The 13611-nt window shown below is 44.9% G+C and overlaps 11 non-coding genes across 11 annotated transcripts; all 11 read left to right on the forward strand.

Moving 5' to 3' along the window:
- The first annotated feature begins 533 nt into the window (after positions 1-533).
- Positions 534-605, forward strand: trnag-ucc (transfer RNA glycine (anticodon UCC)). The gene has a single exon. It is a non-coding gene; the product is annotated as a tRNA-Gly (tRNA).
- A 1120-nt stretch (positions 606-1725) lies between these two features.
- Positions 1726-1797, forward strand: trnag-ucc (transfer RNA glycine (anticodon UCC)). Its single transcript has one exon. It is a non-coding gene; the product is annotated as a tRNA-Gly (tRNA).
- Positions 1798-2917: 1120 nt separating this feature from the next.
- On the forward strand, positions 2918-2989 carry trnag-ucc (transfer RNA glycine (anticodon UCC)). Its single transcript has one exon. It is a non-coding gene; the product is annotated as a tRNA-Gly (tRNA).
- A 1120-nt stretch (positions 2990-4109) lies between these two features.
- Positions 4110-4181, forward strand: trnag-ucc (transfer RNA glycine (anticodon UCC)). The gene has a single exon. It is a non-coding gene; the product is annotated as a tRNA-Gly (tRNA).
- A 1120-nt stretch (positions 4182-5301) lies between these two features.
- trnag-ucc (transfer RNA glycine (anticodon UCC)) lies at positions 5302-5373 on the forward strand. Its single transcript has one exon. It is a non-coding gene; the product is annotated as a tRNA-Gly (tRNA).
- Positions 5374-6493: 1120 nt separating this feature from the next.
- trnag-ucc (transfer RNA glycine (anticodon UCC)) lies at positions 6494-6565 on the forward strand. Its single transcript has one exon. It is a non-coding gene; the product is annotated as a tRNA-Gly (tRNA).
- Positions 6566-7685: 1120 nt separating this feature from the next.
- On the forward strand, positions 7686-7757 carry trnag-ucc (transfer RNA glycine (anticodon UCC)). Its single transcript has one exon. It is a non-coding gene; the product is annotated as a tRNA-Gly (tRNA).
- A 1120-nt stretch (positions 7758-8877) lies between these two features.
- On the forward strand, positions 8878-8949 carry trnag-ucc (transfer RNA glycine (anticodon UCC)). The gene has a single exon. It is a non-coding gene; the product is annotated as a tRNA-Gly (tRNA).
- A 1119-nt stretch (positions 8950-10068) lies between these two features.
- trnag-ucc (transfer RNA glycine (anticodon UCC)) lies at positions 10069-10140 on the forward strand. Its single transcript has one exon. It is a non-coding gene; the product is annotated as a tRNA-Gly (tRNA).
- A 1121-nt stretch (positions 10141-11261) lies between these two features.
- On the forward strand, positions 11262-11333 carry trnag-ucc (transfer RNA glycine (anticodon UCC)). The gene has a single exon. It is a non-coding gene; the product is annotated as a tRNA-Gly (tRNA).
- Positions 11334-12453: 1120 nt separating this feature from the next.
- Positions 12454-12525, forward strand: trnag-ucc (transfer RNA glycine (anticodon UCC)). Its single transcript has one exon. It is a non-coding gene; the product is annotated as a tRNA-Gly (tRNA).
- Positions 12526-13611: the final 1086 nt, after the last annotated feature.

The following is a 13611-nucleotide window of genomic DNA, read 5'->3' on the forward strand; positions in this document are numbered from 1 at the left end:
TTACACCTTCGCATCTGCAGTGAAAGATGGTGGACCTAGAGCGGTGTTTGTCAAACCATGAGACATACCTATAATCGGTTTTCTCACTAAAACAGCTGTAGCTTCCGAACCGTTTGACCTACAAATTCGCATGACCACTCTCTGGAAAGGGGAGACCCTCACGAACACAGTGGTATTCTCACTTGTCCTCTACGTCCCCCACAAGTGTCAGGGGACTCGTCTGAAGTCGGAACCGTCTGTCTGCCAACTTCTGTTTGTAGAATCCAAAACCTTTGGGCTACAAACTAATGTGATCCCACTTGTCACAATGTTCTCCGCTTTGCCCTACGTTCCCCACAAGTGTCACGGGACTAATCTGGAGGTAACCGGTACCGATTAAAATGATAGATTTTTTAACCAGGGACCTCTCGCAACCTAAGCCATAATCATACACCTATACCAACGATCCGATTGGTCAAAGACTTTTCACTTTCCAGCAAAATTACGGTCAAGATATGAATCGATGTCTCCATGTTTCTGATGAGCTGCACATAGCATTGGTGGTATAGTGGTGAGCATAGCTGCCTTCCAAGCAGTTGACCCGGGTTCGATTCCCGGCCAATGCAGAGCATGTGGAATTCATTTAGTTTAGGGGCTGGATGTCATTTCAAGTGTATGACAGTTGAATCAATATCCTTGTTGGTGGAAGTCATATTTGCGCCAACATTCTGCAGGTTTTCTAAATGAATAAATGTTGTGCGACATTGAACCATCTAGTGCATATCACAATAGATTTGCAGTCCATCGCCTAAACCATTCAGCCACCTCGTCCACCGCCAAAGAGGTGGCAGTTGGCGCGCTGACCAATGGCCCGAGATCTGCCTGTCTGAGATTGTTAAAGGATCTGCAATAGGGCTCATCCGGGATTTGAACCCGGGACCTCTCACAACCTAAGCGAGAATCATACCCCTAGACCAACGAGCTTGACACCAACGAGTTTTTTTTGTTGCTTTCTGCAGCAATGACAGTGAGGATATCGATTGACGTGTCCACGGTGCTTGGAAAGATAGAACCTCATGTGAGTGTTTGTGCTATACTTGTGAGCGTGAATCAACGTAAATGAATGTAAAAAATACCTATTAAAATCGATTCGTTTTCAACTAGAAACGTTGAGACGCATCGTATCCGTCTAAATTCTCCATAACTGCTTATGTTACACCTTCGCATCTGCAGTGAAAGATGGTGGACCTAGAGCGGTGTTTGTCAAACCATGAGACATACCTATAATCGGTCTTCTCACAAAAACAGCTGTAGCTTCCGAACCGTTTGACCTACAAATTCGAATGACCACTCTCTGGAAAGGGGAGACCCCCACGAACACAGTGGCATTCTCACTTTTCCTCTACGTCCCCCACAAGTGTCAGGGGACTCGTCTGAAGTCGGAACCGTCTATGTGCCAACTTCTGTTTGTAGAATCCAAAACCTTTGGGCTACAAACTAATGTGATCCCACTTGTCACAATGTTCTCCGCTTTGCCCTACGTTCCCCACAAGTGTCACGGGACTAATCTGGAGGTAACCGGTACCGATTAAAATGATAGATTTTTTAACCAGGGACCTCTCGCAACCTAAGCCATAATCATACACCTATACCAACGATCCGATTGGTCAAAGAATTTTCACTTTCCAGCAAAATTAAGGTCAAGATATGAATCGATGTCTCCATGTTTCTAATGAGCTGCACATAGCATTGGTGGTATAGTGGTGAGCATAGCTACCTTCCAAGCAGTTGACCCGGGTTCGATTCCCGGCCAATGCAGAGCATGTGGAATTCATTTAGTTTAGGGGCTGGATGTCATTTCAAGTGTATGACAGTTGAATCAATATCCTTGTTGGTGGAAGTCAGATTTGCGCCAACATTCTGCAGGTTTTCTAAATGAATAAATGTTGTGCGACATTGAACCATCTAGTGCATATCACAATAGATTTGCAGTCCATCGCCTAAACCATTCAGCCACCTCGTCCACCGCCAAAGAGGTGGCAGTTGGCGCACTGACCAATGGCCCGAGATCTGCCTGTCTGAGATTGTTAAAGGATCTGCAATAGGGCTCATCCGGGATTTGAACCCAGGACCTCTCACAACCTAAGCGAGAATCATACCCCTAGACCAACGAGCTTGACACCAACGAGTTTTTTTTGTTGCTTTCTGCAGCAATGACAGTGAGGATATCGATTGACGTGTCCACGGTGCTTGGAAAGATAGAACCTCCTGTGAGTGTTTGTGCTATACTTGTGAGCGTGAATCAACGTAAATGAATGTAAAAAATACCCATTAAAATCGATTCGTTTTCAACTAGAAACGTTGAGACGCATCGTATCCGTCTAAATTCTCCATAACTGCTTATGTTACACCTTCGCATCTGCAGTGAAAGATGGTGGACCTAGAGCGGTGTTTGTCAAACCATGAGACATACCTATAATCGGTCTTCTCACAAAAACAGCTGTAGCTTCCGAACCGTTTGACCTATAAATTCGTATGACCACTCTCTGGAAAGGGGAGACCCCCACGAACACAGTGGCATTCTCACTTTTCCTCTACGTCCCCCACAAGTGTCAGGGGACTCGTCTGAAGTCGGAACCGTCTATGTGCCAACTTCTGTTTGTAGAATCCAAAACCTTTGGGCTACAAACTAATGTGATCCCACTTGTCACAATGTTCTCCGCTTTGCCCTACGTTCCCCACAGGTGTCACGGGACTAATCTGGAGGTAACCGGTACCGATTAAAATGATAGATTTTTTAACCAGGGACCTCTCGCAACCTAAGCCATAATCATACACCTATACCAACGATCCGATTGGTCAAAGAATTTTCACTTTCCAGCAAAATTAAGGTCAAGATATGAATCGATGTCTCCATGTTTCTAATGAGCTGCACATAGCATTGGTGGTATAGTGGTGAGCATAGCTACCTTCCAAGCAGTTGACCCGGGTTCGATTCCCGGCCAATGCAGAGCATGTGGAATTCATTTAGTTTAGGGGCTGGATGTCATTTCAAGTGTATGACAGTTGAATCAATATCCTTGTTGGTGGAAGTCAGATTTGCGCCAACATTCTGCAGGTTTTCTAAATGAATAAATGTTGTGCGACATTGAACCATCTAGTGCATATCACAATAGATTTGCAGTCCATCGCCTAAACCATTCAGCCACCTCGTCCACCGCCAAAGAGGTGGCAGTTGGCGCACTGACCAATGGCCCGAGATCTGCCTGTCTGAGATTGTTAAAGGATCTGCAATAGGGCTCATCCGGGATTTGAACCCAGGACCTCTCACAACCTAAGCGAGAATCATACCCCTAGACCAACAAGCTTGACACCAACAGGTTTTTTTTGTTGCTTTCTGCAGCAATGACAGTGAGGATATCGATTGACGTGTCCACGGTGCTTGGAAAGATAGAACCTCATGTGAGTGTTTGTGCTATATTTGTGAGCGTGAATCAACGTAAATGAATGTAAAAAATACCCATTAAAATCGATTCGTTTTCAACTAGAAACGTTGAGACGCATCGTATCCGTCTAAATTCTCCATAACTGCTTATGTTACACCTTCGCATCTGCAGTGAAAGATGGTGGACCTAGAGCGGTGTTTGTCAAACCATGAGACATACCTATAATCGGTCTTCTCACAAAAACAGCTGTAGCTTCCGAACCGTTTGACCTATAAATTCGTATGACCACTCTCTGGAAAGGGGAGACCCCCACGAACACAGTGGCATTCTCACTTTTCCTCTACGTCCCCCACAAGTGTCAGGGGACTCGTCTGAAGTCGGAACCGTCTATGTGCCAACTTCTGTTTGTAGAATCCAAAACCTTTGGGCTACAAACTAATGTGATCCCACTTGTCACAATGTTCTCCGCTTTGCCCTACGTTCCCCACAGGTGTCACGGGACTAATCTGGAGGTAACCGGTACCGATTAAAATGATAGATTTTTTAACCAGGGACCTCTCGCAACCTAAGCCATAATCATACACCTATACCAACGATCCGATTGGTCAAAGAATTTTCACTTTCCAGCAAAATTAAGGTCAAGATATGAATCGATGTCTCCATGTTTCTAATGAGCTGCACATAGCATTGGTGGTATAGTGGTGAGCATAGCTACCTTCCAAGCAGTTGACCCGGGTTCGATTCCCGGCCAATGCAGAGCATGTGGAATTAATTTAGTTTAGGGGCTGGATGTCATTTCAAGTGTATGACAGTTGAATCAATATCCTTGTTGGTGGAAGTCAGATTTGCGCCAACATTCTGCAGGTTTTCTAAATGAATAAATGTTGTGCGACATTGAACCATCTAGTGCATATCACAATAGATTTGCAGTCCATCGCCTAAACCATTCAGCCACCTCGTCCACCGCCAAAGAGGTGGCAGTTGGCGCACTGACCAATGGCCCGAGATCTGCCTGTCTGAGATTGTTAAAGGATCTGCAATAGGGCTCATCCGGGATTTGAACCCAGGACCTCTCACAACCTAAGCGAGAATCATACCCCTAGACCAACAAGCTTGACACCAACAGGTTTTTTTTGTTGCTTTCTGCAGCAATGACAGTGAGGATATCGATTGACGTGTCCACGGTGCTTGGAAAGATAGAACCTCATGTGAGTGTTTGTGCTATATTTGTGAGCGTGAATCAACGTAAATGAATGTAAAAAATACCCATTAAAATCGATTCGTTTTCAACTAGAAACGTTGAGACGCATCGTATCCGTCTAAATTCTCCATAACTGCTTATGTTACACCTTCACATCTGCAGTGAAAGATGGTGGACCTAGAGCGGTGTTTGTCAAACCATGAGACATACCTATAATCGGTCTTCTCACAAAAACAGCTGTAGCTTCCGAACCGTTTGACCTATAAATTCGTATGACCACTCTCTGGAAAGGGGAGACCCCCACGAACACAGTGGCATTCTCACTTTTCCTCTACGTCCCCCACAAGTGTCAGGGGACTCGTCTGAAGTCGGAACCGTCTATGTGCCAACTTCTGTTTGTAGAATCCAAAACCTTTGGGCTACAAACTAATGTGATCCCACTTGTCACAATGTTCTCCGCTTTGCCCTACGTTCCCCACAGGTGTCACGGGACTAATCTGGAGGTAACCGGTACCGATTAAAATGATAGATTTTTTAACCAGGGACCTCTCGCAACCTAAGCCATAATCATACACCTATACCAACGATCCGATTGGTCAAAGAATTTTCACTTTCCAGCAAAATTAAGGTCAAGATATGAATCGATGTCTCCATGTTTCTAATGAGCTGCACATAGCATTGGTGGTATAGTGGTGAGCATAGCTACCTTCCAAGCAGTTGACCCGGGTTCGATTCCCGGCCAATGCAGAGCATGTGGAATTCATTTAGTTTAGGGGCTGGATGTCATTTCAAGTGTATGACAGTTGAATCAATATCCTTGTTGGTGGAAGTCAGATTTGCGCCAACATTCTGCAGGTTTTCTAAATGAATAAATGTTGTGCGACATTGAACCATCTAGTGCATATCACAATAGATTTGCAGTCCATCGCCTAAACCATTCAGCCACCTCGTCCACCGCCAAAGAGGTGGCAGTTGGCGCACTGACCAATGGCCCGAGATCTGCCTGTCTGAGATTGTTAAAGGATCTGCAATAGGGCTCATCCGGGATTTGAACCCAGGACCTCTCACAACCTAAGCGAGAATCATACCCCTAGACCAACAAGCTTGACACCAACAGGTTTTTTTTGTTGCTTTCTGCAGCAATGACAGTGAGGATATCGATTGACGTGTCCACGGTGCTTGGAAAGATAGAACCTCATGTGAGTGTTTGTGCTATACTTGTGAGCGTGAATCAACGTAAATGAATGTAAAAAATACCCATTAAAATCGATTCGTTTTCAACTAGAAACGTTGAGACGCATCGTATCCGTCTAAATTCTCCATAACTGCTTATGTTACACCTTCGCATCTGCAGTGAAAGATGGTGGACCTAGAGCGGTGTTTGTCAAACCATGAGACATACCTATAATCGGTCTTCTCACAAAAACAGCTGTAGCTTCCGAACCGTTTGACCTATAAATTCGTATGACCACTCTCTGGAAAGGGGAGACCCCCACGAACACAGTGGCATTCTCACTTTTCCTCTACGTCCCCCACAAGTGTCAGGGGACTCGTCTGAAGTCGGAACCGTCTATGTGCCAACTTCTGTTTGTAGAATCCAAAACCTTTGGGCTACAAACTAATGTGATCCCACTTGTCACAATGTTCTCCGCTTTGCCCTACGTTCCCCACAGGTGTCACGGGACTAATCTGGAGGTAACCGGTACCGATTAAAATGATAGATTTTTTAACCAGGGACCTCTCGCAACCTAAGCCATAATCATACACCTATACCAACGATCCGATTGGTCAAAGAATTTTCACTTTCCAGCAAAATTAAGGTCAAGATATGAATCGATGTCTCCATGTTTCTAATGAGCTGCACATAGCATTGGTGGTATAGTGGTGAGCATAGCTACCTTCCAAGCAGTTGACCCGGGTTCGATTCCCGGCCAATGCAGAGCATGTGGAATTCATTTAGTTTAGGGGCTGGATGTCATTTCAAGTGTATGACAGTTGAATCAATATCCTTGTTGGTGGAAGTCAGATTTGCGCCAACATTCTGCAGGTTTTCTAAATGAATAAATGTTGTGCGACATTGAACCATCTAGTGCATATCACAATAGATTTGCAGTCCATCGCCTAAACCATTCAGCCACCTCGTCCACCGCCAAAGAGGTGGCAGTTGGCGCACTGACCAATGGCCCGAGATCTGCCTGTCTGAGATTGTTAAAGGATCTGCAATAGGGCTCATCCGGGATTTGAACCCAGGACCTCTCACAACCTAAGCGAGAATCATACCCCTAGACCAACAAGCTTGACACCAACAGGTTTTTTTTGTTGCTTTCTGCAGCAATGACAGTGAGGATATCGATTGACGTGTCCACGGTGCTTGGAAAGATAGAACCTCATGTGAGTGTTTGTGCTATACTTGTGAGCGTGAATCAACGTAAATGAATGTAAAAAATACCCATTAAAATCGATTCGTTTTCAACTAGAAACGTTGAGACGCATCGTATCCGTCTAAATTCTCCATAACTGCTTATGTTACACCTTCACATCTGCAGTGAAAGATGGTGGACCTAGAGCGGTGTTTGTCAAACCATGAGACATACCTATAATCGGTCTTCTCACAAAAACAGCTGTAGCTTCCGAACCGTTTGACCTACAAATTCGAATGACCACTCTCTGGAAAGGGGAGACCCCCACGAACACAGTGGCATTCTCACTTTTCCTCTACGTCCCCCACAAGTGTCAGGGGACTCGTCTGAAGTCGGAACCGTCTATGTGCCAACTTCTGTTTGTAGAATCCAAAACCTTTGGGCTACAAACTAATGTGATCCCACTTGTCACAATGTTCTCCGCTTTGCCCTACGTTCCCCACAAGTGTCACGGGACTAATCTGGAGGTAACCGGTACCGATTAAAATGATAGATTTTTTAACCAGGGACCTCTCGCAACCTAAGCCATAATCATACACCTATACCAACGATCCGATTGGTCAAAGAATTTTCACTTTCCAGCAAAATTAAGGTCAAGATATGAATCGATGTCTCCATGTTTCTAATGAGCTGCACATAGCATTGGTGGTATAGTGGTGAGCATAGCTACCTTCCAAGCAGTTGACCCGGGTTCGATTCCCGGCCAATGCAGAGCATGTGGAATTCATTTAGTTTAGGGGCTGGATGTCATTTCAAGTGTATGACAGTTGAATCAATATCCTTGTTGGTGGAAGTCAGATTTGCGCCAACATTCTGCAGGTTTTCTAAATGAATAAATGTTGTGCGACATTGAACCATCTAGTGCATATCACAATAGATTTGCAGTCCATCGCCTAAACCATTCAGCCACCTCGTCCACCGCCAAAGAGGTGGCAGTTGGCGCACTGACCAATGGCCCGAGATCTGCCTGTCTGAGATTGTTAAAGGATCTGCAATAGGGCTCATCCGGGATTTGAACCCAGGACCTCTCACAACCTAAGCGAGAATCATACCCCTAGACCAACGAGCTTGACACCAACGAGTTTTTTTTGTTGCTTTCTGCAGCAATGACAGTGAGGATATCGATTGACGTGTCCACGGTGCTTGGAAAGATAGAACCTCCTGTGAGTGTTTGTGCTATACTTGTGAGCGTGAATCAACGTAAATGAATGTAAAAAATACCCATTAAAATCGATTCGTTTTCAACTAGAAACGTTGAGACGCATCGTATCCGTCTAAATTCTCCATAACTGCTTATGTTACACCTTCGCATCTGCAGTGAAAGATGGTGGACCTAGAGCGGTGTTTGTCAAACCATGAGACATACCTATAATCGGTCTTCTCACAAAAACAGCTGTAGCTTCCGAACCGTTTGACCTATAAATTCGTATGACCACTCTCTGGAAAGGGGAGACCCCCACGAACACAGTGGCATTCTCACTTTTCCTCTACGTCCCCCACAAGTGTCAGGGGACTCGTCTGAAGTCGGAACCGTCTATGTGCCAACTTCTGTTTGTAGAATCCAAAACCTTTGGGCTACAAACTAATGTGATCCCACTTGTCACAATGTTCTCCGCTTTGCCCTACGTTCCCCACAGGTGTCACGGGACTAATCTGGAGGTAACCGGTACCGATTAAAATGATAGATTTTTTAACCAGGGACCTCTCGCAACCTAAGCCATAATCATACACCTATACCAACGATCCGATTGGTCAAAGAATTTTCACTTTCCAGCAAAATTAAGGTCAAGATATGAATCGATGTCTCCATGTTTCTAATGAGCTGCACATAGCATTGGTGGTATAGTGGTGAGCATAGCTACCTTCCAAGCAGTTGACCCGGGTTCGATTCCCGGCCAATGCAGAGCATGTGGAATTCATTTAGTTTAGGGGCTGGATGTCATTTCAAGTGTATGACAGTTGAATCAATATCCTTGTTGGTGGAAGTCAGATTTGCGCCAACATTCTGCAGGTTTTCTAAATGAATAAATGTTGTGCGACATTGAACCATCTAGTGCATATCACAATAGATTTGCAGTCCATCGCCTAAACCATTCAGCCACCTCGTCCACCGCCAAAGAGGTGGCAGTTGGCGCACTGACCAATGGCCCGAGATCTGCCTGTCTGAGATTGTTAAAGGATCTGCAATAGGGCTCATCCGGGATTTGAACCCAGGACCTCTCACAACCTAAGCGAGAATCATACCCCTAGACCAACAAGCTTGACACCAACAGGTTTTTTTTGTTGCTTTCTGCAGCAATGACAGTGAGGATATCGATTGACGTGTCCACGGTGCTTGGAAAGATAGAACCTCATGTGAGTGTTTGTGCTATACTTGTGAGCGTGAATCAACGTAAATGAATGTAAAAAATACCCATTAAAATCGATTCGTTTTCAACTAGAAACGTTGAGACGCATCGTATCCGTCTAAATTCTCCATAACTGCTTATGTTACACCTTCACATCTGCAGTGAAAGATGGTGGACCTAGAGCGGTGTTTGTCAAACCATGAGACATACCTATAATCGGTCTTCTCACAAAAACAGCTGTAGCTTCCGAACCGTTTGACCTACAAATTCGTATGACCACTCTCTGGAAAGGGGAGACCCCCACGAACACAGTGGCATTCTCACTTTTCCTCTACGTCCCCCACAAGTGTCAGGGGACTCGTCTGAAGTCGGAACCGTCTATGTGCCAACTTCTGTTTGTAGAATCCAAAACCTTTGGGCTACAAACTAATGTGATCCCACTTGTCACAATGTTCTCCGCTTTCCCTACGTTCCCCACAAGTGTCACGGGACTAATCTGGAGGTAACCGGTACCGATTAAAATGATAGATTTTTTAACCAGGGACCTCTCGCAACCTAAGCCATAATCATACACCTATACCAACGATCCGATTGGTCAAAGAATTTTCACTTTCCAGCAAAATTAAGGTCAAGATATGAATCGATGTCTCCATGTTTCTAATGAGCTGCACATAGCATTGGTGGTATAGTTGTGAGCATAGCTACCTTCCAAGCAGTTGACCCGGGTTCGATTCCCGGCCAATGCAGAGCATGTGGAATTCATTTAGTTTAGGGGCTGGATGTCATTTCAAGTGTATGACAGTTGAATCAATATCCTTGTTGGTGGAAGTCAGATTTGCGCCAACATTCTGCAGGTTTTCTAAATGAATAAATGTTGTGCGACATTGAACCATCTAGTGCATATAACAATAGATTTGCAGTCCATCGCCTAAACCATTCAGCCACCTCGTCCACCGCCAAAGAGGTGGCAGTTGGCGCACTGACCAATGGCCCGAGATCTGCCTGTCTGAGATTGTTAAAGGATCTGCAATAGGGCTCATCCGGGATTTGAACCCAGGACCTCTCACAACCTAAGCGAGAATCATACCCCTAGACCAACGAGCTTGACACCAACGAGTTTTTTGTTGTTGCTTTCTGCAGCAATGACAGTGAGGATATCGATTGACGTGTCCACGGTGCTTGGAAAGATAGAACCTCCTGTGAGTGTTTGTGCTATACTTGTGAGCGTGAATCAACGTAAATGAATGTAAAAAATACCCATTAAAATCGATTCGTTTTCAACTAGAAACGTTGAGACGCATCGTATCCGTCTAAATTCTCCATAACTGCTTATGTTACACCTTCGCATCTGCAGTGAAAGATGGTGGACCTAGAGCGGTGTTTGTCAAACCATGAGAGATACCTATAATCGGTCTTCTCACAAAAACAGCTGTAGCTTCCGAACCGTTTGACCTACAAATTCGTATGACCACTCTCTGGAAAGGGGAGACCCCCACGAACACAGTGGCATTCTCACTTTTCCTCTACGTCCCCCACAAGTGTCAGGGGACTCGTCTGAAGTCGGAACCGTCTATGTGCCAACTTCTGTTTGTAGAATCCAAAACCTTTGGGCTACAAACTAATGTGATCCCACTTGTCACAATGTTCTCCGCTTTGCCCTACGTTCCCCACAAGTGTCACGGGACTAATCTGGAGGTAACCGGTACCGATTAAAATGATAGATTTTTTAACCAGGGACCTCTCGCAACCTAAGCCATAATCATACACCTATACCAACGATCCGATTGGTCAAAGAATTTTCACTTTCCAGCAAAATTAAGGTCAAGATATGAATCGATGTCTCCATGTTTCTAATGAGCTGCACATAGCATTGGTGGTATAGTGGTGAGCATAGCTACCTTCCAAGCAGTTGACCCGGGTTCGATTCCCGGCCAATGCAGAGCATGTGGAATTCATTTAGTTTAGGGGCTGGATGTCATTTCAAGTGTATGACAGTTGAATCAATATCCTTGTTGGTGGAAGTCAGATTTGCGCCAACATTCTGCAGGTTTTCTAAATGAATAAATGTTGTGCGACATTGAACCATCTAGTGCATATCACAATAGATTTGCAGTCCATCGCCTAAACCATTCAGCCACCTCGTCCACCGCCAAAGAGGTGGCAGTTGGCGCACTGACCAATGGCCCGAGATCTGCCTGTCTGAGATTGTTAAAGGATCTGCAATAGGGCTCATCCGGGATTTGAACCCAGGACCTCTCACAACCTAAGCGAGAATCATACCCCTAGACCAACGAGCTTGACACCAACGAGTTTTTTTTGTTGCTTTCTGCAGCAATGACAGTGAGGATATCGATTGACGTGTCCACGGTGCTTGGAAAGATAGAACCTCCTGTGAGTGTTTGTGCTATACTTGTGAGCGTGAATCAACGTAAATGAATGTAAAAAATACCCATTAAAATCGATTCGTTTTCAACTAGAAACGTTGAGACGCATCGTATCCGTCTAAATTCTCCATAACTGCTTATGTTACACCTTCGCATCTGCAGTGAAAGATGGTGGACCTAGAGCGGTGTTTGTCAAACCATGAGACATACCTATAATCGGTCTTCTCACAAAAACAGCTGTAGCTTCCGAACCGTTTGACCTATAAATTCGTATGACCACTCTCTGGAAAGGGGAGACCCCCACGAACACAGTGGCATTCTCACTTTTCCTCTACGTCCCCCACAAGTGTCAGGGGACTCGTCTGAAGTCGGAACCGTCTATGTGCCAACTTCTGTTTGTAGAATCCAAAACCTTTGGGCTACAAACTAATGTGATCCCACTTGTCACAATGTTCTCCGCTTTGCCCTACGTTCCCCACAGGTGTCACGGGACTAATCTGGAGGTAACCGGTACCGATTAAAATGATAGATTTTTTAACCAGGGACCTCTCGCAACCTAAGCCATAATCATACACCTATACCAACGATCCGATTGGTCAAAGAATTTTCACTTTCCAGCAAAATTAAGGTCAAGATATGAATCGATGTCTCCATGTTTCTAATGAGCTGCACATAGCATTGGTGGTATAGTGGTGAGCATAGCTACCTTCCAAGCAGTTGACCCGGGTTCGATTCCCGGCCAATGCAGAGCATGTGGAATTCATTTAGTTTAGGGGCTGGATGTCATTTCAAGTGTATGACAGTTGAATCAATATCCTTGTTGGTGGAAGTCAGATTTGCGCCAACATTCTGCAGGTTTTCTAAATGAATAAATGTTGTGCGACATTGAACCATCTAGTGCATATCACAATAGATTTGCAGTCCATCGCCTAAACCATTCAGCCACCTCGTCCACCGCCAAAGAGGTGGCAGTTGGCGCACTGACCAATGGCCCGAGATCTGCCTGTCTGAGATTGTTAAAGGATCTGCAATAGGGCTCATCCGGGATTTGAACCCAGGACCTCTCACAACCTAAGCGAGAATCATACCCCTAGACCAACAAGCTTGACACCAACAGGTTTTTTTTGTTGCTTTCTGCAGCAATGACAGTGAGGATATCGATTGACGTGTCCACGGTGCTTGGAAAGATAGAACCTCATGTGAGTGTTTGTGCTATACTTGTGAGCGTGAATCAACGTAAATGAATGTAAAAAATACCCATTAAAATCGATTCGTTTTCAACTAGAAACGTTGAGACGCATCGTATCCGTCTAAATTCTCCATAACTGCTTATGTTACACCTTCACATCTGCAGTGAAAGATGGTGGACCTAGAGCGGTGTTTGTCAAACCATGAGACATACCTATAATCGGTCTTCTCACAAAAACAGCTGTAGCTTCCGAACCGTTTGACCTACAAATTCGTATGACCACTCTCTGGAAAGGGGAGACCCCCACGAACACAGTGGCATTCTCACTTTTCCTCTACGTCCCCCACAAGTGTCAGGGGACTCGTCTGAAGTCGGAACCGTCTATGTGCCAACTTCTGTTTGTAGAATCCAAAACCTTTGGGCTACAAACTAATGTGATCCCACTTGTCACAATGTTCTCCGCTTTCCCTACGTTCCCCACAAGTGTCACGGGACTAATCTGGAGGTAACCGGTACCGATTAAAATGATAGATTTTTTAACCAGGGACCTCTCGCAACCTAAGCCATAATCATACACCTATACCAACGATCCGATTGGTCAAAGAATTTTCACTTTCCAGCAAAATTAAGGTCAAGATATGAAT

This window comes from Salvelinus alpinus, chromosome 28, assembly GCF_045679555.1.
Source record: "Salvelinus alpinus chromosome 28, SLU_Salpinus.1, whole genome shotgun sequence".
NCBI lineage: Eukaryota > Metazoa > Chordata > Actinopteri > Salmoniformes > Salmonidae > Salvelinus > Salvelinus alpinus.